The sequence below is a fragment of the Lissotriton helveticus genome, chromosome 4_1 (genome assembly GCF_964261635.1).
Source record: "Lissotriton helveticus chromosome 4_1, aLisHel1.1, whole genome shotgun sequence".
NCBI classification, from domain to species: domain Eukaryota; kingdom Metazoa; phylum Chordata; class Amphibia; order Caudata; family Salamandridae; genus Lissotriton; species Lissotriton helveticus.
Window position 1 is genome coordinate 720969999 of NC_136063.1, and position 24185 is coordinate 720994183.

The window sequence follows — 24185 nt, forward strand, 5'->3', positions numbered from 1 at the left end:
GGCTCCGTAAAATTCACACACAAGAATACTGGAGGCAGAGTTGAGCCAACGGAGTCCACAGCCAAACAGTCGCCAGCTCGGAGCTCAATGAGCTGGCGTCTGAGTTCGTCCGAGCAATAGACACACCGCAGATATGGGGCAGCGCGCCGGAGAAACGAAACCGAAAGTGAAGTGAGGCTGTGGTCTGATCCCCTCAAGCCGTTGTTGTTAAATTACGACATGGGCACTGCCACAACTCAAGGTCCAGGATGTTCCATGGAGAAGGCCGCAAATTTCAGAACGGCAAAACTCGGGGACCCTGCGTCCGATTTCGACCCAAAAACCTGCTAGTACATCAGCCGGGTTGTGTCTTCAATGATCTTCCATCAAATCAGGATATTGTCCAGGATAAATGCGGGAGGCAGCGAGGGTCGTCGGGAGCCCTGTGCTCATGCGGCCATCTCGGATGCGCGCGAAGCTTCTCCTTTTAATCTATTCTTATCGGATTTCCCAGAAGCGCTAAACAAGGTAAACTCTCATGCTCCTAAACTAACCAGCTTTCATCTGCCAAACCTCCTATACACCGAAGACGTAGTTCTCCTAAGCAACACAAATATTGGGCTACAAAGACTTATGGATGCCATGGCCGAATACTCAATAAAGAACGAGCTCCAGATAAATATTAAGAAAACTAAAATGTTGGTGGTCCGTCCAGGAAGGCCCAAGAAGCTGCCATGGGTCCTAAATTCCGAAAGCATCATAGAATCCAAGTGCCACAAGTATCTAGAGTTCTCTTCGATAACAACAAAAGATTCAAAACCCACCTAGAAGAGCAAAAAAAGAAGGGAGTTGCACTATCATTCGCACTCAGTTCTATTCATAAGAAGATTTTTGGCCCAACATTCGCCCCAACACTGCAGGCAGCACAGGCAAGAGTTATTCCTACACTAACATACGGAAGCGAGGTCCTAATAGGGCTTGATAGTGGCCAGTTGGATAAAATCATTGCTAAAATCTTCAGAACAGTGTTCCAGCTACCACCACACACGTCACCTACCCAAATCAGACTGGAGCTGGGCATCTGCAACCAATCACTGGCCAGATTGAGGAGCTTCTTAATGTACTGCCACAAACTGAGGTCGTCTAAAGAAGGTAGCTTAGCGCAACACCTATGGTTAAATCTGCACACGAAACGATGGTGGGCAGGGTACGATTATTGGGCAAGAGGACTTAAAACTTTAAGCCTGAACGAAGTTTGGGATTTACAAGTTAGTCATAACGAATTTAAAAGGCTAGGAAAAATAAGTGTAAAAAAACTCTCTTTACTAAAAGATAAGGCAAGTCTCGCAAGAAGAAGTCATGGCTGGATGACTCTTAGATCGTACAATCAGCTGAAGCCTCAGGGGTATCTAATCCTGCAATTCACCGCACGCACTAAACTTTGCTTCTTAAAACTAAGAATGGGAGTGATTAACCTGTCCTGCCATCTTCCCAAATGGAAAAGAGAACAAGTCCAGCACTTCTGTCGGCTTTGTGGAAACCAAAGGGAAGGCATAACACATATCCTTTGCCTGTGTCCAAGTCTGTTGAAGGAAAGAAGGTCCCTTTTACGGAGAGGCTGGATTAGTAACGAGGTCAGATCATGCAGAGCCGCAGTACTAGCCTGCTTTGATCCACAGAACACTAACCTAAACTGTGCACTAGTAAGGTTTATGGTTCATGCTACAAAAAAACTAGGGGAGGTGATTCATTAGCAGCAACCTCCATTAGAAAAACAACCGGCAGAACCTCCTTGAAAGACTAGAGGGGTGCAGTGCATAGGTCGGCACACTCCGGGACTCGATTTCCAAATCTTGGTCATTACCATCAATGAACCAAAGGGTAACACTAGCGTGTCGGCGAAAGTGCAATTACGATTGTGTATTCTGTAAAATGGGGGACCTGGGGGCCTTTTATCAAGAACGGGGGTTTATTTTCTTTAATGTGGGACTCGATTTCCAAATCTTGGACATTACCACCGTTGCCCCAAAGGGTTACATTTAACGTGTCGGAGAAAGGGTAACTCCGTAAAACGGGGGACACGGAGGTCTTTTATAATGGATTGGGGTTTTATCTTCTTTTTCTTGTGTAATAATTTATTTAGCTTTTGTAACTTGCAAAGGTTTTTTTAAATCATGCAATAAAGTTTTAAATAACAAAAGGGTTTAAAAAGGTGTAAAACTCAAACTTTCAAGGTTCTATTTAACCTTAAGTAGGGCTGTGCTGCATAAACGAATGAGACTATAAGATGTGTCAGCCAGGCAATCTCTCTGCTGACTAGGATAACTTCATTTAAAGGATACGCGATCATCATTGCTAAGCCTAGTAGCGTGGTTCTTAAGAGGGAATGAGATGCTATAAAATAAACGCACGTCACCATGTGCGTGGAGGAAAAGTCTTACTTCTTCTGTAAACGGATGTCATAGCCTACTGAAACATCGAGGTACTCTGTAGCACAGAGGATTTTCCACTGTTGTGTAGTACGTTTAGTAATTTTGCACAGAACGAATGAAGGTTTCATATTCACCCACCTCTGACAGGTCCTATAGGTTTTCAGTAATCCCCCACTCGCCTCCCCCAGCGCACAGAATAATTTTTCATAGTGAATGCACTCCTGTTAACCCCACTGTAAAGCCGCTTGCACCTAGCGACCCAACCACAATGCAGCATTGATGATTTTTGTTTTGTAAACTCCAAGTACATGTTTCTGAGGGTTTGGAAGATGTGACGTAAGGGCCAGAGCTGCCAACTTTGGAAATGGGGCACATCACTCATTGCCTGAAAAAAATAGTGGGCGAGGGAGCAACACATTCGTAGGATTGGATATAAAGGAAATGGAGCATGATGGCGGCGGTGAAATAAATATTACCTCCGTCACATGGCGAAAGGCTGACGTACACCAATCAAATCAATCTACACTTGGTCTGTGCACCACAGAATTAAACTGAAGTGACGTAAAGCATATGCTACCTAATTAGGAGGCAGTATAGAAGAGTGAAAACAATGTTAGAAAATGATAAGCAATGGGAGGCTCCAAACCCTTTATTGTAAACACCTTCCAGACTGAGCATTTCGCGTGGGCTGGGCAGGCGAGCCCACCTAAAAAGAGACCAGATGAGGCCTGTAATGGCGGTGGCTTTGGTATGATGACAGAGGCAGGTGTCTGTCGACTGTTGTAAAGAGGACTGCGACCTGAAACGACCAAGTAAACACACTTGTTCCCCCCCAAACACGGTCAGCCGGTCAGACAGCATGGGTAGACTAATTCAGGACAGAAGACCAAAGTCTGCTGTGGAGGCCAGCAGCAGGAGCCACTTCATAGCCCCAGCGCGTGGGAGTGTTCTAAATAGCTGTAGCCTGAGTACATGGGAATTTAACTCCATAGTACAGGAGGGCACTGTATGCGTCTGCTTTGTCTTACTAAGAAATCCTGAAGCCTTTTCTGCTTCCCCTTCTCTCCATACCCTTCCATCCCTCCCACCCTCCCTTTGTGCTGTGACTGCATCCACACTTATGGAACTCTGCTCTTTGACTTATTGTAATAACTCTAATCAATGGTATTTGCTTTAGACCTTGCACCATATACCATTCCTATGTGACTCTTAGAGTTTTTCCAGTCATATCCCCTCCCTATGTATATAGAGATAACTCTAATCACTAGTGTATGCAGTAGACCTTTGTACTCTCTACCATTCCTATGTGACCATTAGAGTATATCCGGTCTTATCCCTTCCTATGTATATAGAGATAACTCTAATGACTAGTCTCCTATGTGACTTTTAGAGTATATCCATGTGTATCCCTTCCCTATGTATATAGAGATAACTCTAATCACTGGAACATGCAGTAGTCCGCTTTGCTCTCTTCCATTCCTATGTGACTTTTAGAGTATATCCAGTCTTACCCCTTCCCTATGTATATAGAGATAACTCTAATCACTAGTTTATGTAGGAGTCCGCTTTGCTCTCTACCATTCCTATGTGACTCTTAGAGTATATCCATGTGTATCCCCTCCCTAAGTAGATAGATATATCACTAGTATATGCCTAGAGTTTATCCATTTGTATCTCCTCCTTGTGTGACTTTATCTCTTGTACATTTGCAATTTTTTCTGTTTGTACCTTTTTATAACGCATGTAATCCTAAGTCCGTATGTTTTCAACTGGTTCTTATGTAAGTCAAAAATTTGCAATTTTGTTTTTCCGATTGTAACCTTCAGTCCTTATGGTTGTAACTGGGTCCTATGTAAAGCGCTCTGACACCTTCGGGTAAAGTTCGCGCTATATAAAATCGCATAAATAAATAAAATAAAATAAATAAATGCAGAGAGTCAAACCATGTGTGCCAGCTGCGTGCACCCCTAAACAGAGCCCAATCAGACATGCTGATCGCACACTTCTTCATTAAACTTCCTAGCAGCAGCGAATGGACATCAAAGTGCATCCAAAGACCGCCCCCCCGGCGTTGCTGACAGCCGTCTCTTCTCTAAGAGACCCCAAGTCTAGTTAAACAGATACCAGGGAGACTGGGAGGCTTGGGAGCTGTCAGGAGATTAGGCCAGGAATGTTTTCTTGGCAGCCATCATGGCAGCGCAGTGAGTTAAACGCTTCCTTTGCTCACATCAAAAGATAATGAAAATTCCCCGTAGATGTCAGGCTGAAGTCACTGAGGTGATGGCGCAGGACGCTGAAATTGAGCACAGCAAATTTACCTGACATTCCTGGGTTACAGAGATGAGGCAATTTTGCCACAACGCTTGCACCAGAGGACCAGTGCAATAAGCCAAAGTGCAGTGACGCGATTGCTCCAAAAGTCAAGAAATAGAATTTTTTTTGTCTATTTCTTGACGTTTGAAACAATCGCGGCACCGCGCTTTAGCTTAAGATGTTTAAAGCTAAAGCGCGAGAGCTGCCATTGCAAGAACAGTTAAGAAACAGAAAGAAATGGCGGATGCGTTTTTTTTCTTTCTATTTGTTTTCTTTTGTTACAATGGTGGCAACTGCACTTTAGCTTTGAACATCTTAAGTTAAAGCGCGGGTGCCACGATTGCTTCAAAAGTCAAGAAATAGAAAAAAAATTGCATTTATTTTCTATTTATTTACTTTTGAAGTAATCGCGGCACCCGCACTTTTGCTTAAGATATTCAAAGCTAAAGTCTGGGTGCGTGATTCTAACAAAAGTTAAAAGATAGAAAAAACAAACAAACATGCGACCATAAATACCTATTATATCAACTGAGGTGACCACGCTGGTTACATTAAAAAAACAAGGAACAATAGTGCTCAGCGGACGTAAAACAAGTGTGGCGATTTCAACTCCTAAACCATACACAATAGGTCGCTAAGCAACAGCGCAAGCACTGTACGCTCGACCTAAAAACGGGTGGTTGTGGAACACCTTGCACCCTGTGGCAGGCACCCCATGATGCCTGCCACACTGTGCATGGTTTGAAAGGGCGGGGTCCCTTGGGTACCCTTACAGGCCCTAACCGGAAGCCTCAGGGTGAAGTCATTCCTGCTACGGGGCCCCAAATTCAGATTCCAACAGCCTTTTCGTGTCGGACAGACCGATTTGGAAAGGCTGTGCGAATCTGACATCGTAATACATCGGTCAGAAACGCGATCCTTTGAGCTGTACAATTCTGCTCTGACTGACTCAGAGTCTCCGAATGTTGATCGGAACCGATTCGGAATGGCCAAACGGTTACCTTTCCATCATAATCGGTTGGTTGGAAATGTTTCTGAGTCGGTCGGAAACATAGGTTCCGACACGTATTAGGAAAATCCAAATGCTGTTTGGAGTCTTTCCGACCAACATAGTAATCAGCCCCTTTGTGTGTGAGCTAAGGCAGTGCCTCTGAAGTGCAATTGCGACAGGTGACTGCGTCGGCCCCTCATCAAGTTAGGATGGCCCATCCTTCCAACATCCAGGTCCTCTATTGTGTGCCTGTCTGGTAGGAACACACAAAGAGCAACTGCCAACTGCATCTAGTCATGTGACACAGGAACAGGCTGCAGGTACTAACTGGCCAGGGCAAGAAATTGGCAACTTTTTAAAAGTGTCATTTTCAGAATTGTGACTTAAAATCTGGCTTTACCATTAAAGAGGGCTTTGTATTACAATCCCTTGAACCCCGAACATGACATTCATACCTACTACCAACCAAAAGTTCTCACTTATTAAATGTAATAAGGTTAACCATTGTTTTCATATCGGAGAGGTAGACCATGCCATAGTGAAAAACAAATTTTAGAGTATTTCAGTACCAGTACATGTAAAACATAAAAGTACATGTCCACATTTTTACATACAGTGCACAATGCCCTATTGGGTGTTCAGGGCCTATCGTAGGGGTGGTTTACATGCATTAAAAAGGAAGGTTTAGGCCTTGCAAAAGGTTTATTTTGCCAGGTCTTAATGACAGTTAAACTACACTACCAGCGGCAATTTTAGATCTGGGTAATGTTTAAAAAGGTTACTTCAGTAGGTGACATAATAACTACAGCAGATCCACTAGCAGCATTTGATTTACAGGCCCTGGGTACATGTAGTACTATTTTACCGGAACACCCCTGTTTGGGGTAGCAGTCGCGCTTTATAAGCTTCAGTATTACTAGGGGCTTCAAAGTAAATTAAATGTGTTGATTGGGTTTAAGACACTTTTACGAAGTTTAAAGAAGAGAACACAAATACAAACAGTTTATCAGTTATAAAGCGAGGTAATTCCTAAAGACAACAAAATCTAGTTCAGTAAAACAGGATGGGTGAAGGTAAAAGGCTTGGGGGCTGATGGAGCGAGATAGAAAACAAAATTTTGTTTAAACTCGCAAAGTCACATTTCCATAACATGAATAATAATATTAATGATTTGTGATATGTTATGCTAATACAACTTAGATTAAACTTTACACGTGGGGGGACTAACATGTGTGCTCATAAACGTGCATAAATGTTGCATCTTTTTGTTCGTACAAAATAATAAAATAATTTATTGTTTTCGTTTTTGTCATTACTAATTGCTGCAAACTTAAAAGAAGCATGTGCTTGTTTTGCTTTTCTTTGTCTGTATGATGTCATTTCTACTATTCTAGGTGCATATGGGTCTCATGGAAAAACGGAGACTGGTAAATATAAACGCTGCTTTATTTGTTTGCAATGGCTAGGTAACATTTTGATTAATCGGGTGGGTTAATTAATTAGTAAACCATGGGGTGGATACAGAATCTACTTTATTTCTTACATTAATACTTTTCTTGTGTTTGTTTTATACTAGAAAACATAAGTTGCCTGCTTTTGGGCCTAGTCATTTGAACCGCAGAAAAAGAGCTGACATATAATTCTGCAGAAAGTCACGAGACGCCCATTCTGAATTAAAACGTTTATTGAAGCTGCATTCACAAAGCAAAAACTGATGAGCTGACATCATTCTGTCGGACATGGCCAAGGTCGAAAGTGAACATTTTGTCAGTCCTTAACTTGGCATCCGCGGAAGTTGTATTGAAAGTCTATGGACGCTGCGAGAATGACTTAATACATTTGTTGCAATCTCAGGAAGCTTCTGGCTTCACGTGGAAGAGACAATGGTCTTTATGAGACATGATTTTATGGAACTTTTTGAGAATTGGGTGACATGTCACTTGTCACTCTCAGCCAATGGGACGTCGAGGATTTCTGAAAACTTTCCTTTGCTAGTTTAGTTAGCGTAGAAAGGTATAAAAAGTCATGCCCTTAGGGTTGGGCTGGCTGCTGCTTTCTGACTTTCCGATGAGGGTGATGTGCTACTGGACTTTGCGTGGAGCACGTAAGAATCCTCAAAGAATTTTACTTTAATTTCTATCTATTTAGCTTAGTTAGGGAATTAGGTTTTAGAAATGCTAAACTTTATATATTTTCTTTAAAATTGTTTCAATTACTTAAATAGTAATTTTCTCATATTTCATTATAATCATGCTTGCATTATTGCTAATAAATTTCATTTATAAAACTTTCAACTTATATACCATAATTTAGTAAATAAAATCTTACTTTTGACAAACAAGCTGGTCTTGGTTATTCAGAAGTGTAGGTTACTATTAGCTAGATCACGTCGCCTATGGTGGTCATTTAAATGGTTGGGTTTTATTCTAATGACAATATTCTTTCTGCAAAAGTATAAATATGTATATAGTTTGTAGATAATGTGTATATAGATTTATTCTGACCACCTGATTCAGTAGGCCCAAAATATATCAGATTTATAAATGGGTCCATATTTAGTTTAGAATTTTGTTTATAGGTTATGAAGTTGGGTAGCGTAGTTTATGATATATTTTCTATAGCCCGCTGGATCAATTCTCTGGTAGCAGAAATTGATGGTTGCTAAGAGGTAACCAAGGTAATATGTTGGTTGCTAAGGGTTGCGTTATGGTATGGAAATAGGATCGATGTTTTAACACTTGTTGAGTTCGTTTTTCGTGCTATCTGTAAGCTATACCGGTATAGATTGTGTGGCGAGAAATTAGTCACGCAAGCCATCTGTTCTGTTTGTAGTGATATCGCCGAGTATCACAAGAGGTATCGCCGTGTACCATAGTGTTGTCGCCGAGCAGCACAGTTGTAGGGCTAGGTCTGAATCTTGTATAGTGAGGGTTTTCTAAGAAATTAGAGCAGCATGAGAATAGGGACAAAGCGCCTTCCATAAAACTCACTGTGATGAGAGTATTAGTTATATCCGAGCTTGAGTGAAGGGTAAAATTAACGTCGGTGCATGATTATCTATAAACAGGTTAGAGTCCTGTACGGGTACATGTTTAATATCTATAAACAGGTGAGAGCCCTGTACGGATAACGTCGTTATTTTGCTAACGGTGCATGATTTCTATAAACAGGTGAGAGTCCTGTACGGATTTCATGTGTGTTTGAAATTAGGGAATTTTCCGTGTAAAAGTGCGAGTTTGAATTGTATTTTATGTTCAAGTGGAACTCTTAGAACTTTCACTTCGCGGTGGGTTCAGAGCAAAGCGAGTTCATAATTATACTTGTTAGAAGGGTGGGGTAAGGTTACTCTACTGACAATTGAATATTATCCTTAGTGTGAATAGCGCCGTCTATTCCGAAGTGTGGATACTTGAATGTATGTAAACTATCCTAAATAGTGAAACGAACAGATGTTGTCTTTATAGTCATTGTTAAGAATTAATTTACACTGAAAAGTGTCCTTAAAATGGCGCTGTGAAAAGATTTTGTGAAGGAGGGGTAAGCGCCAGGAGTGAGAAGCGAGAAACCGCAGCTGCTGTGTACGTCACAGAGCCGCGCTGGGATTGGGTGACCTACGTCACTAGCTGTATTCTGATTGGCTCTTAAGTCTCTGACGGCCTGTGAGCTGATTGGTCGTTCGAAAAAACTCTAAATTTATTGGTTGAGCAGAAAAGTGACGTAGCTCAACTGTCATTGGTTTGTTGGTGTGTTTCGCGCACGGATTGGTTGTTTTGCGGAACATCCCGGAAATATTTTACGAACGATTTTGTGAATTAAATTTAACTTTTAAAAATGAGTTATCATTTTAAACATGTTGAGAAAAAGACAACATTATTTCAGAAATTCAAAAATTTATTTTCACCTGACAAGAAAATCGAAACGCGAGGTGGTAAACTACTTCATAAGTATAAAACACCTGCAGCGTACATGGAAGGTGAATACGGATATCATACTGTCTTATGGTTCGACAGTTGGAAACGCTATACTAAAAACGACGGTGTTTTAGCTTGGCCTGATGATGGTTCATTTAATGTAAGAGTTTTAAGAAATTTACGAGAGAAAATGAATGCTCTTGTTCCAAAACCGAGACCAACTCAATTTGAAGCTTTAGTTGAGTGGGAAGACGAGATGTATCAGTTACAAAGAGAAGCTAGTGGAATTAAAAGACCTTCTAAAAATCCATCTTGGAAAAGAGAAACTCATGAAGATAGATTGCGAATGTGGAGACAGGGAAACATGAGTGAAGGATTGTATTTAATTCATGAAATGGTAATGGGTTCTCCTACAGGGAAATCTATGGAAAGTGAATCTGAAGATGCAGTTATGGAAGAAATATATACAACTACTAGAAAGAATCAGCCTAATCAGCCTTTGAGACCTCCTAGATCATGGTCTACTCCGGTGGTTTCTACTGAAACTTCACCGAGTGCACCTCCAATTAGTGAAGCTCCTAAACTTTATCCAAATAATTGTGAAATCACTGAAACTCCTAGAAGATCAGAATTCGAGAATATTCGAAATGAAGGTAGACATTTTACAATGACTCCAAGAGCAAGGGAACCTCCAAAAGATTATGCAAGAGAGACAAGAAATGTTGAAGATGTTGATTATAATGAATATATAAGATCTAAAGAAGAATTAATTAAAAGAATGACAAAAGGCATGGAAGCTGTCACAGTTCCAGTAACTATTGGTCCTGTTCAGCCTGTATTTGATCAAAAGAATGCAAACAAAAATGGATTAACTATTCCTTTAAATACAGAAATTCAAAAGGCTGCTGAAAAATTTTATTCAGATTTAACGGAATTAAACAATTCTAAATCAAGAATGCCTGATTTAACTTTTAATGAGGATTTATCTCCAAAAACACCAATGGGTGCTATGTCAGATATAGGGAGTCCTGAAGTCAGGGTAACCACACCAAAACTTGATGTGGCCAAATTAAAAGCGAATATCGAAGAATTAATAATTGGAACAATTGGCCCAGATAGTTTAAATTACTATCGGGATGATGAACTACTATTCATTTGCAAAAGCATTCAGTGGAAAACGAAAAATAAATATGATCAATTAGAGGATCTAGCAGCAGAACTTGAAATCGATGTGAGTAAACAAAAGAATTTTGCAAAGCATTACAGATTAGACTTTTCAGAAAGTGACATTGAGAGTTTGAACTCAATGGGAAGAATAGTTCACATTAAAGATTTGATTGTGTATATCAAAAAGCTAGGAGAACTGAATAAATGGAGAGTAAAATGGACGAAAAAGAAGGAAGATGAAAGATTGGATAAATTGTCAAAACAATTTCCAATGAGAGAAGTTGCAGGTGGAGGATATGTTCATATCCCGTGGTCGAGACAGGACATTCTGTTATTTACAAATGACTTTCCAAAATTGAGGGAAAAACCAGTCGAGTGGTACAGGCAAGTTGATAGATTTATCAAAGTGTCAAAAGTTCTGTGGATTGATTTAGATGGATTTTTTGACATTGTAGTTCCATCTGATCTTTGGACAGAATGTAAAATATCTATTAGTTGGCCAAAAACAGAACCTGAGCGAATTAAAGAAACAGGTGCTCCAAATCCACTTGTAATGGATTTCTATGAGAAGGTAATTGTTTGGATGAAAAACAAAATTCCACCCAAAGAAGTCGATTGGGTTAAAATAGAAAGAACAGAACAGGAAACAAAAGAATCAGTTCATTCTTTTTATGAAAGACTATTGTTAATCTTTAAACAATACAGTGGTTATGAAAAATTAGATGAAAAAGACATGAGTCATTTTGTCTATAGATTTGTTTATGGACTAAAACCTGAAATTGGAGAAATGATTAGAACTAGTATTGTCGGATGGCAATCACTATCTGTAGATGATATTCTAAGAAAAGCAAAATATTGTAGCGATGAAATAGAAGTAAAACAGAAGAAGCTGAAGGAGAAAGCCATGTGGGCTCAGGTAAAGGTGGCTGAGCAACAGATTGCCAGCATGGGAAATAAGAACACTAATTTTGTTCAAACTGGAAATACAAACCAGATACAAGGAAAGTTTAAAGGTAATAATTTCCCAAAGAAATTTAGCCCAAAGATAGAAGAGCTGAAACAAAGATTACCTTGTTTTAATTGTGGCGAAATTGGACATTGGAGGGACGAGTGTCCTCATCCTCCTAAAAACTTAAAGAATCCCTTATTGAATCCACAGATGCAGAATGGTGTTAACCTACAGCAACAGCTACAGATGCAACAGGGGTTAAACGAATTTAATATTCAGCGACAGTTACAGCAACAACAACAACAACAGGTGAATAATCGTCAAGATCAATTGCCACAACCACCTTTTCCGAATTGTGGGGGAGTTCAAAAATATAATCCAAACGTGGGATTTCAGGGAAGTGAACAGGTAATAAAACCACAAAAACAGCAAAAGCAGCAAAGGGTTCAAATGCAAAATGCTTCACAACAATTTTTATTAGCAGAAAGTCAAGACAGTGATTCTGATGATTATTGCTGACGGTGCCCGAGAGAGGAGGAAGAGTGTGTCGTTGGAGCCACTCTTGAGGTTGACCAGTCTGGTCCTTATGTAAATGGGAAAGTTAATGATGTAGACATCACTTTTCTAGTGGACACTGGTGCTACCCGTTCTACTGTTAGATCAGTGGAAATTGAAAACCTACCTCTCTCTGGGGATACCATCCAAGTTGTGGGAGTAAGTAATCAGCAAATTAAAACAGACTTAACTGATCCAGTACCAGTTGAAATTGGAAATTACAGAGACAAACACAGATTTGTGGTTTGTAATAGTAGTCCAGTAAATCTATTAGGCAGAGACATCCTATGTAAAATGAATTGCAGAATATATTGTTCTCCTGATGGAGTTGAGTTACAAACAATGGAGGAAGATGGTTTATACAGGATGACAATGATGATGATGGAAGCAGAAGAAACAAAATTGTTTCCTGCATTTGAAGAAAAGGATTTACCTGAAGAGCTAAAAGAAACAGTGAAATCTGAAATATGGGATTTTACTGGGAATGAGATGGGTCTAATGAAAAACGTAGATCCTGTAAAAATTGCATTGAAACAGGGAATAGAATTTCCAAACACTCCACAATATAAAATGAAAACAGAAACAATTGAAGGTATTACACCTATAATTGAAAAATTAATCAAGCAAGGTGTATTAAAGGAAATGAAGAGTAGCTCTTGTAATTCACCAATTATGGGAGTTAAAAAGTCTAACGGAACATTTAGGATCGTACAAGATTTGAGAAAGGTTAATCAAATTGTCATTCCATGTTGTCCTGTGGTTCCAAATCCAGCAGTAATTCTATTTCAGATTCCACATGATGCTGAATGGTACACAGTCATTGACCTTTGCAATGCATTCTTTACTGTTCCCTTACATCCAGACAGTTATGAAATCTTTGCTTTCAGATTCCAAGGTAAGACCCTTGGATGGACAAGAATCCCTCAGGGCTATACAGAAAGTCCTTCAATCTTTAATGAATTGTTAAAAAGATCATTAGAAGATTTAGACTTACCAGGTAGGTCTACGTTGGTGCAGTATATTGATGATTTGTTAATAGCTGCAAAGACAAGAGAAAATTGTGTAACAGACACAATAATTCTGTTAAATCGCCTTGCAGAAGAAGGACATAAAGTGTCCCCAGCGAAACTACAGTTTTGCAAACAAGAAGTAAAATATCTTGGTCACAGAATTGCAAAAGGAAAAAGACAAGTAACAATAGAGAGAATAAAAATGATTCAAGCAATGTTACCGCCAAGAACACAAAGACAGGTCAGAATGTTCCTGGGAATGGTAGGTTACTGTCGACAATGGATAAGTGGATTTTCAGTAATTGCAAAACCACTACAAAGATTGACAAAGTCAGATGTAAAAGATCCAATTATTCTCAATGATGCTGAGATGGAATCTTTTGAGAACTTGAAAAAGAGCTTATGCCAAGCTCCTGCTTTAGGTATGCCAAATTATGAGAAAGATTTTGAACTGTATTGCAGTGAGAGAGAAGGATGTGCATTATCTGTATTAATACAGAGACATGGAAATTTAAAGAAACCTATTGCATACTTCTCTGCAGTTCTTGATCCAATTGCAAAAGCATTACCAGGTTGTTTGAAAGCAGTTGCAGCTACAAGTATCAGCCTCGAACAAAGTGAAGGAATCATTATGGGATTTCCTGTGAAAGTTTTTGTGCCTCATTCAGTTGAAATATTACTGACAAGAGGTAAGACTCAACATTTAACAAGTAGCAGATTGACAAAGTATGAGAAAATCATACTGGGAGCAGATAATGTTTCGATTTCAAGATGTTTGAATCTGAATCCTTCTACATTACTGCCTGATTCTGAAATTGTTGATGACATTGAGACAGAACATGAATGTTTAGATGTCATGGAATTCTGCACTAAACCAAGAAAAGACATCAAAGACAGACCTTTGTCTGAATCGGATTTTGTCTACTTTGTAGATGGCTCATGCTTAAGATCCGAAGGAGGTGTCTTGAAAGCTTCATACTCAGTTTGTACAGTTGTAGATGTTGAAGAAGCATCATGTCTTGAAGGAGTTCGTTCAGCACAAGTGGCTGAATTGATTGCTTTAATTCGTGCATGTGAAATATCAAAGGATATAAGAGTTACCATCATTACTGATAGTCAGTATGGGTACGGAGTTGTGCATGATTATGGACAACTCTGGTCACAGAGAGGATACATGACATCAACAGGATCACCAATTAAAAATGCAGTTTTCATTAGAAGATTAATTGAAGCAATACAATTGCCAAAAGAAATTGCCATTGTCAAATGTGCAGCGCACACTAGAGGAACTGATTATATTTCCAAGGGAAATGCCTTCGCAGATGAAACAGCAAAGTACTGCGCAAGGAAAAATTATTCATACAATCGGGAGAGGAGTAAAGAAACTGATTCAAATTCATTAATGCTAACAACTGTTGTAGAAACATGGCATGAGATTAGAGATTTACAAAACGAAACAGATGATGAAGAAAAAGACCTATGGTTAAAATCAGATTGTAGACCACGTGAAGAAGATGGAGTGTGGGTTTACAAAGATGGCAGAGTAGTCTTACCAAATTGCTTGATTGCTGACATGGCCAGATTATATCATGGTCCTGCACATCTAGGAAGAGATTCTATGGTCAGACTTTTTAGAGAAACATGGTTCAATACCAAATTTAGAACCATTGCTGAATCTTTTTGTCAAAGGTGTTTGTCATGCCAACAAATGAATCCAAACAGAAAATCAGTGGTGGGGACAGGAATAATTGGTCGAGAGGGTGGTCCCTTTACCAGGTTACAAATGGATTTCATTGAAATGCCCTTACACAACTGTTTGAAATATGTACTTGTAATTGTATGCTTATTCTCAAGATGGGTAGAGGCTTTCCCTACACGACATTGTGATTCAATTACAGTAGCAAAACTATTGCTCAGAGAAATCATCCCAAGGTACGGTTTTCCAGTCACTATTGAGAGTGATGGAGGAAGCCATTTTGATAACAAACTGATGAAGTTAATTTGTGAAGCTTTGAGCATTGAGCAGAAAATACACTGTGCATACAGACCAGAGGCATCAGGTGTAGTTGAACAAATAAATGGAACAATCAAAAACAGAATTGGAAAAATGTGTCTTGAGACAGGTATTAAGTGGACTGATGCTCTTCCACTTGTTTTGATGTCATTAAGAAGTACACCAGATAAAAAGACAGGTTTGAGTCCTCATGAAATTTTAATGGGAAGAGTTATGAGGCAAGCTTTTGTACCTATAGGTAAACTGTTAAGCATAAATGACAGTGCAATTTTGGATTACTGTAAAAGGTTATCTGATATGGTAACTTCTGTGTCTAATCAGGTGGGAACTGAAGCTCAATCAAATGAAAAAGTTTTGACTCATGATCTGAGACCTGGCGATTGGGTCAGAACGAAAGTACATCGAAGAAGGAATTGTCTAGCTCCTAGATGGCAGAAACCTAGGCAGATAATCTTGATCACTACTAATGCTGTAAAGTGCAGAGGATTGAAACGTTGGATACATCCTAGTCATACTATTCCAGTACCAACTCCTGAGAGTTCTGATGTTGAAAGTGATACCACAGATGATTCTGATTCTGAAGCAGAAGACAGAACAGAAGGTGAAGTAATTCCAGATTCTGAAGATCGACAAGAAAGTCGACATCTGGAAACTGTGCCAGTGAATGGAAATCTGACAAGAAAAGACTTAGAAATAATTGAAATAGATTCTGAAGGTGAAGAGAATCTGTTAAAAGGAAAGATAACTGAGGATTCGGTTGTCTCTATTGAAGACAAAGAAGCTGAACCAAAAGAAGTTTCAGACCAGGAGAGTATCGAAAGGCAGAGAACAAACTCTGAAGTAAGGAACAAAAATCCGAAATCTGGGAAGTTAGAGGTAATTGAGGAAGAGGAGGAGAACGAATTACCGAGTACCAGTGATGGAAGACAAAGTGAAGTTCCTGAAGGAGTGAAATTGCCGAATAGAGAAGTTCCTGAGTCAATTGAAATTTCAGACTACGAAACTGAAGAAAGTGACGTGGAAGGTGGAAGTGAAAACGGAAAGAAAAGGACTTGGAAGTCAGAATCAAATAATTCTGAACCAAAGAAGAAGTACGTGAGAAAAGCAGACTACTGGCCAGGTGGAAGATTAAGAGTCAGATTGATCAAAAAGCCAATAGAACAAGTAGAGGAAATAAGTAGTCAAAAGAGTCCAGGAAAAGAAGTTGGAGTTGGAAGAAAAATTGAAGTGATATCGAGAAAAGGGAAGAGAATAATAAGACCAAACCAGAAATACAAGTCTCCTGAGTGGACTTACTTAGTAATTCCACCTGTTATTGACATATATGATAGTAGTGAAGAAGAAAACGAAATACAAGAAATTAGTGACAATGATTGAAGTACAGAATTATTAAATTGGCAAAAGGCTGAAGAAAATTTGTTAGTTGACACAAGGTCGAAGAAAAACTGTTTAGTTGAAGAAAACTTATGTATGACATAAGGTCGAAGAAATCTTGTTTAGGGTTATAAAAGAAAAATATATTTTAAAAGGGGGGTGTATATAAATTTTAAAATTTATTTTTATTTTTGAGGCTAAAACTAACCTAAAAATGCCTTATGTTAAGGAGAGCACTTCAAAGTGTTCTGTTTTTAAAAGATGCTGTAAGATGACTCTGGTATGTCTGCTCATTTTAGTTCTGCTCTGGTTGGTACTAGCTGTGATTATCCCTTTAGAAATGAATAGAGAATTACACAAAGTTAACATAACAAGCAAAGCTCTGGTTAGCCAAACTAAACATAGTACATCTGCAAAAGTTATTGATCATCAGCCTAACATTCATCAAGATAAATCAATAGGTGATTTTTCAAGTAATACATTCACAAAGCTATTGAGTGAATATGTAAAGGTAATGGATGCAAAAGACTGCTATGTCTGTGTTAAGTTACCTGCTTCTGTTTCTGAGGGAGTAACATATAATATGCTTCCTCTCACTTATGCTGTAACATGTAGTGTATTAACTAGTTTATTTTATCAAACTGGTCGTTTAGAATATTACTATTCAAATTATGATGAAATTTTTGCTAATGTTAAGATTGATAATGCTTTAAATAAGCATAAGAAAGCAAAACAAATGAGAGAATATTTCCTTGTTACTAATGAACTCACTTACGAGTATGCTTACAAGAATAATCTAACATGTAAATTAAGTGCTGAAGGAAAGAAATTTTTGAATATGGTTGAGGAGAGAAGAGCAATTTATAAGAGAAATGAATTAGTCAAGCAGACTAAGTCAGCCTTCTGGCAAAAAGAGGATGAGAAATTAAATGGTAAAATGCTTGAAAATATTGCAATTCACATAGACAAACCTGTTAGTGGAAAGCTTTGCATTAGAAGAGATAATACACTTTTTGATAATTATTTTGTAGGTGCAAGTAACTGTGAAGATACTTATCAGATTATGGGAGGTTGGGGATTTAAAGGTGGAAAAGATCCTATCTTTCCTGGGATTTATTTTGTTTGTGGTGACAAAGCCTACTACAACCTTCCAGACCATTGGTATGGAACTTGTTATGTGGGAATTGTTTTTCCTAAAGTGTTTCATGTTGACAGAGATTCAGAAGGATTGTTTAAAATTCATAATTATGTAAATAGAGCTAAAAGAGAAACTTTTACCGAAGTTCTGGGAGATATTTTTCAAGCTGTAATACCTTTTGTTGGTATAACCCTAAATGCAGGGAGAATCAGAAAATTGTCCACTATAGTTGATAGATTATCAACTGACACTGCTGATGGGTTTCAATTAGTGAATGTTGAAGTTATTGCAATTAGATCCATGGTAATTCAAGATCGTCTTGCTTTAGACATACTTCTAGCAAAAGAGGGAGGAGTCTGTGGCATTTTACATGTCCAACATTGCTGTACATATATACCTGATGAAAGTAAGAATATTGAAATGTATATTAAGAATATTACACAAATGCATTCAGAGATAATTCCTTTAGAAGAAGAAGATTTTACAGGGAAACTTTCAAAAAGGCTTCAAGCAATTAAAAACTGGTTTCATATTATCGGAAGTTCAATTCTTGGCAAGATTCTGGCACCTTTGATTATAATAGTATTCATTTTTATTTTGACCAAATTAGGTTGTTTGTTACATAAAAGAAAGAAACAGTTGAAAGAAAAGAAAAGAATCTATAAACTCAGAAAAGAAGAAGAAAGGGAGATCGAATTACAGGAGTTACATAGAGAGCGTCATGTTAATTGCAAAGATTATGCAGAAACAGACTTTTAGGTTTACTGATACAAATGAATTTGAATCGATTTCTTAAAAATTTAATTTACCAAAATTTTGAGTGCTGGTGTGGTGATTTGTTAATCACCAGATGAGGGAGTTGATGGAGCGAGATAGAAAACAAAATTTTGTTTAAACTCGCAAAGTCACATTTCCATAACATGAATAATAATATTAATGATTTGTGATATGTTATGCTAATACAACTTAGATTAAACTTTACACGTGGGGGGACTAACATGTGTGCTCATAAACGTGCATAAATGTTGCATCTTTTTGTTCGTACAAAATAATAAAATAATTTATTGTTTTCGTTTTTGTCATTACTAATTGCTGCAAACTTAAAAGAAGCATGTGCTTGTTTTGCTTTTCTTTGTCTGTATGATGTCATTTCTACTATTCTAGGTGCATATGGGTCTCATGGAAAAACGGAGACTGGTAAATATAAACGCTGCTTTATTTGTTTGCAATGGCTAGGTAACATTTTGATTAATCGGGTGGGTTAATTAATTAGTAAACCATGGGGTGGATACAGAATCTACTTTATTTCTTACATTAATACTTTTCTTGTGTTTGTTTTATACTAGAAAACATAAGTTGCCTGCTTTTGGGCCTAGTCATTTGAACCGCAGAAAAAGAGCTGACATATAATTCTGCAGAAAGTCACGAGACGCCCATTCTGAATTAAAACGTTTATTGAAGCTGCATTCACAAAGCAAAAACTGATGAGCTGACATCATTCTGTCGGACATGGCCAAGGTCGAAAGTGAACATTTTGTCAGTCCTTAACTTGGCATCCGCGGAAGTTGTATTGAAAGTCTATGGACGCTGCGAGAATGACTTAATACATTTGTTGCAATCTCAGGAAGCTTCTGGCTTCACGTGGAAGAGACAATGGTCTTTATGAGACATGATTTTATGGAACTTTTTGAGAATTGGGTGACATGTCACTTGTCACTCTCAGCCAATGGGACGTCGAGGATTTCTGAAAACTTTCCTTTGCTAGTTTAGTTAGCGTAGAAAGGTATAAAAAGTCATGCCCTTAGGGTTGGGCTGGCTGCTGCTTTCTGACTTTCCGATGAGGGTGATGTGCTACTGGACTTTGCGTGGAGCACGTAAGAATCCTCAAAGAATTTTACTTTAATTTCTATCTATTTAGCTTAGTTAGGGAATTAGGTTTTAGAAATGCTAAACTTTATATATTTTCTTTAAAATTGTTTCAATTACTTAAATAGTAATTTTCTCATATTTCATTATAATCATGCTTGCATTATTGCTAATAAATTTCATTTATAAAACTTTCAACTTATATACCATAATTTAGTAAATAAAATCTTACTTTTGACAAACAAGCTGGTCTTGGTTATTCAGAAGTGTAGGTTACTATTAGCTAGATCACGTCGCCTATGGTGGTCATTTAAATGGTTGGGTTTTATTCTAATGACAATATTCTTTCTGCAAAAGTATAAATATGTATATAGTTTGTAGATAATGTGTATATAGATTTATTCTGACCACCTGATTCAGTAGGCCCAAAATATATCAGATTTATAAATGGGTCCATATTTAGTTTAGAATTTTGTTTATAGGTTATGAAGTTGGGTAGCGTAGTTTATGATATATTTTCTATAGCCCGCTGGATCAGGGCTACAACCCAAGGATGTCCGGTCAAACAGTGGGTTTGGGGGTGAAAGAGAACAGTACACAGAATAGGACGCCGCCACCGCTGAGAGTCTCTGGGGACACAGACGAGATCCTAGAGCCCACGCCGCCACCGGCCGAGAGTCAGCTGGGTCATCCTTCGCGCCGCCGCTCCGGGACCACAACTCCCGGCAGGCTTCGCGGCGGCGCGCACTGCTGACGACGCGCCCGCACCTGGAGGTGCTGAAAAGCGGCGCAGAGGCCGCCTCGCGGGACGCGAGCGGGACGCCCAGACGAAGCCCGGACAAAGGGCGGACAGTCTAAGACAGTCCGAGACTGTACGCGACTGGACTGGGCCATATCCCCTGCATCTGAAGTAAGGAATTTATCTATTCTCTAATTTTGTTACTGTTCATGGGAAGTCAAACTGAGCTATTTTTTATTACTTCCATTTTACGCTCCGGTAGCATTTTTGATTTGATATATTCCACTCAAGCGCACCTAACTGCTGAATGTCCACCATGCCTAAAAAACTAGCCCCAATCACCTCCAAAACAATGGATAACTATCTGGTCCATGTGGTTACAAAAATAAATAGTAACAGGAGACAGTCACTGGGATTAAGCCAGTCTCTTGATCTCCAACTTCTGAGCCCAACTCAATCATCGTTGCAGGTAGAAACTCCACTGTTGGATGCTCCCTTTGACCAGACAGACAACAACACTCATGAAGGCGATAATGATGATCAACCTAATGCCCTGGTAGTTGACCTGGGAAATCTTGATGCAAATGACCTTGGAAAAAACATCAATTCTGATCGTGAGCTGTGTGCTCAAATCACAGACGATGACCTCTCTTCCTCCTCTGAAGAGGAAACCCGACCTGTCAGAACCTCTAGAAAAACCCAGCCAAAACGAGTAGGGCTACGATCAGGTCTAAAGAAGAAAAGGGCATCTCCCCCAGGGAAAACTAAGGCCAAAACCACGGAGTATGGGGCCGATAGTGCAAAATGCATTATGGACGATGAACTGCTTCTTAAGATAGCCGATATGATAGATTCTAAAATCAAAACTATCATCAAGCCCCTAGTTGCCAAGATTGACAAATTAACTGCTGAAATAAAAAAAATGGGCGCGATCCAGACTAAGGCAGTGGACGAGGTTGACAAATTGGCAATATTTGCGACAAAAGTAGCCCAGGCAACTGAAGGAAATGCTGGGAGTATAACAACGGAGGGGGACGGCTTGATGCCAGCTATCTACTCTGCTCAGGTTCAATCAAGCCTTACCAATCACCCTGCCATAACAGATGGTGGTTTAGTAATACCAAATATCACGCCTGCACTACACCAAGAAACAGATTCCCTTCAATTTATAGAAGAAGCCTCTCCTGTGGTACTGGTGTTGGCTAATGTTCCACCCTTGACGACAGGCCAACTGGAAACTCCAGCTTCATTGTCCAGTAAGGCGCTGCACTGGCTAACAGGGAATATGCAGATGGCGCCTGGAGGGAAACAGCAATTAGCAGGCGAAATTAAGGCAGTGAAAAGGGTTACTTGGATTGGGAACAGACCTAAAAGGTTCAAAGGAGACTGTGTAGCGGTGACTTTTTCCAATCCAGCTGTTCTACCCAATGTGTTGATCAATATATTTCCGCCACAAAAAAGAAATGGGACTGTTGTTCCCCTCACTTTGATTTTTTTTTACGGTGAACAACAAAACGTAACATTCCCTAAGACTCCGGGGCCACTATGGGACACTGTAAGAAACAGACGAGGAAAAATGGCTCCAGTTAACGAATGGGGCTTGCCTTTGGGAAATAGATATGAGTCCCTATCAGGGCTAAATGAGTGCGATTGACTCAAGAGGGGAAATAACATTGCATGCTCTATCCCACCGGGCGAATACCAAGTGGGAGTTGTTACAGATCTGTTGAATACCTCGAAAAACGATATTTCCACACACCATACAAATCTAATGAGTATACAAAGTAATTTGGAGGTTTCATATGCAAATAATGATCTCTATGACCCACTTGAATCTAATAACAACATTAATGAAAAGGTTAAAATATCTTCTAACTTGGTGGTAATTGAGAATTGCATGAATGAAATTATTCCACCCCAAAATCATAGGGTTAGCCAAATTACCAGCTTGGAAGAACCTAATGTCAATGTTGATGCTCATTTTACCCTGGTGTCATGGAATGTTGCTGGTCTGAAAAGTAAAATTACATCCCTGGACTGGCTAGCTTTTCTGGATACAAAGGATATCATCCTCCTCCAGGAAACTTGGCAGGAAACCCCAGAACCAAAGCAAGGTTATCTACACTTTTATATCTCGGCTATTCCGAGCTCACGGGGTAGGTCAAAGGGGGGACTGGTGACATGGGTGAAGCAGAATAGTGGGTACTCTGTTTTCCAGTTGGCTACAAACACTCCTGATATTTTGCTAGTTAAACTCCAGCGACACCAGTGTAAAGATCTTTACATCTTTAATATCTACTCAAGGGGCCTACCAGGCGGAAAAGCCGCTGAGGCAATTGATCAATTAGATATTCTTTTAAAGCAATATTGTTTGAACGGCAACGCTATTGTTTCAGGTGATTTTAACTGTTGTTTCGAACCCCTAGATAATTATGATATAGACCTCACGTTGGATGAAGACTGTATCTTGGGAATCCCCCAGCTGTCCCTATCACCTATAAAAAAGTGGTCAGAGGCCGCATTGCAAATAAAAGTTCTATGTGTGGAGCATGGGTTGCGGGCCACTAACGGAAGAACGGGTTCTGATACACAGGGTGCCCCTACTTTTAATAATGGTATATCACACAGTCGCATTGACTATATTCTCATTAATAAGGAGAATTGGTCTAGTCTTGTCGATATGTGGATAGAGCCAAGGGCCTAAAGTGACCATGACCCACTAGTTTTGTTATTCAGGTTGTTTGATCTATCTAATAGCGAAGTACAAAGGGACAATGTGCAAATTTCCCTTTCAAATGATTACAGGCGTATCAGATGGTCAAACTGTGTAACAAATGAAGAGAGTGTAGCAGCTATGAGGGACTTAACTACCCAGGCTATTACAGATCTAAGGAGTAACTCCGTTGCGGAGGCTCCGGTATCAAACGTTAGTAAGATCCACGATGTATTTTTTAGTAAATTGAGATCCTTCTTTGTAAAAAAGGTCACCAAGAGACAGAGTAGGCCAGCAAGGAAGGAGGATCAATGGTATGACAAATCTTGCAGGGTTGCTTACAGGGCCTTTTCAGAGGTAGTAAAAACAAAAGATATAGTGAAGATAAAGGATGCCCGTGTCATGTATAAAAAAACACAAATCAGGGCAAAAAGCGAATGGGAAGATGGCTACTGGAATGATCATCGTCGGGGTCCGGTCTAGAGGGTTCTAACAGGTTGCCAAGCGGGCTGTGAGCGCTGAGGGCGATGTGCCAAGCGCGCTCCAACCCCCCTCTCGAGACCCATGGTGCAAGTAGCGCCCAATTTTAAAGTGCTGATACACCCCTAATTTGGGTTTTTTGGATTGAGCAAATTGCTCTCCCAATTTTTAAGCACTTTTTTCACTTTTCCTTTTCACTTTCACGCCCCCAGGTTAGGGTGGACTATTAGAGTGTCCATACCGCCGGGGTTATAGTCCTGAAGAATGCCATGGTGAATATATACCACACTGAAGGCAGAAACATGTTGACTGATTAATTTTAATAAATTTGTGGTATTTAGCTGAATTTAAACAAAATCCTAATAACCTTGGCTTTTAAATTCAGACACATATACCACTCACACGTGTCTTAGGGATCACTCATTAAAGTTTTTTTGATACCCTGTTAGTCACTTTTAATTTGAGAATTTTCACAACACTTCCTCCCCACACAACCAGCTCCGCAGTCTTTCTGGCGTCGTAGCACACCGAAGAGACACTCGGTCTCTTCGGTG

The 24185-nt window shown here is 39.4% G+C and overlaps 1 protein-coding gene across 3 annotated transcripts in view; it reads left to right on the top strand.

Annotated features, from left to right (window-relative positions):
* LOC144828837 (opsin-5-like) overlaps positions 1-24185 on the top strand; it is a 1422400-nt gene that overhangs the window by 79094 nt on the left and 1319121 nt on the right. The gene's annotated exons all lie outside the window — the stretch shown is intronic.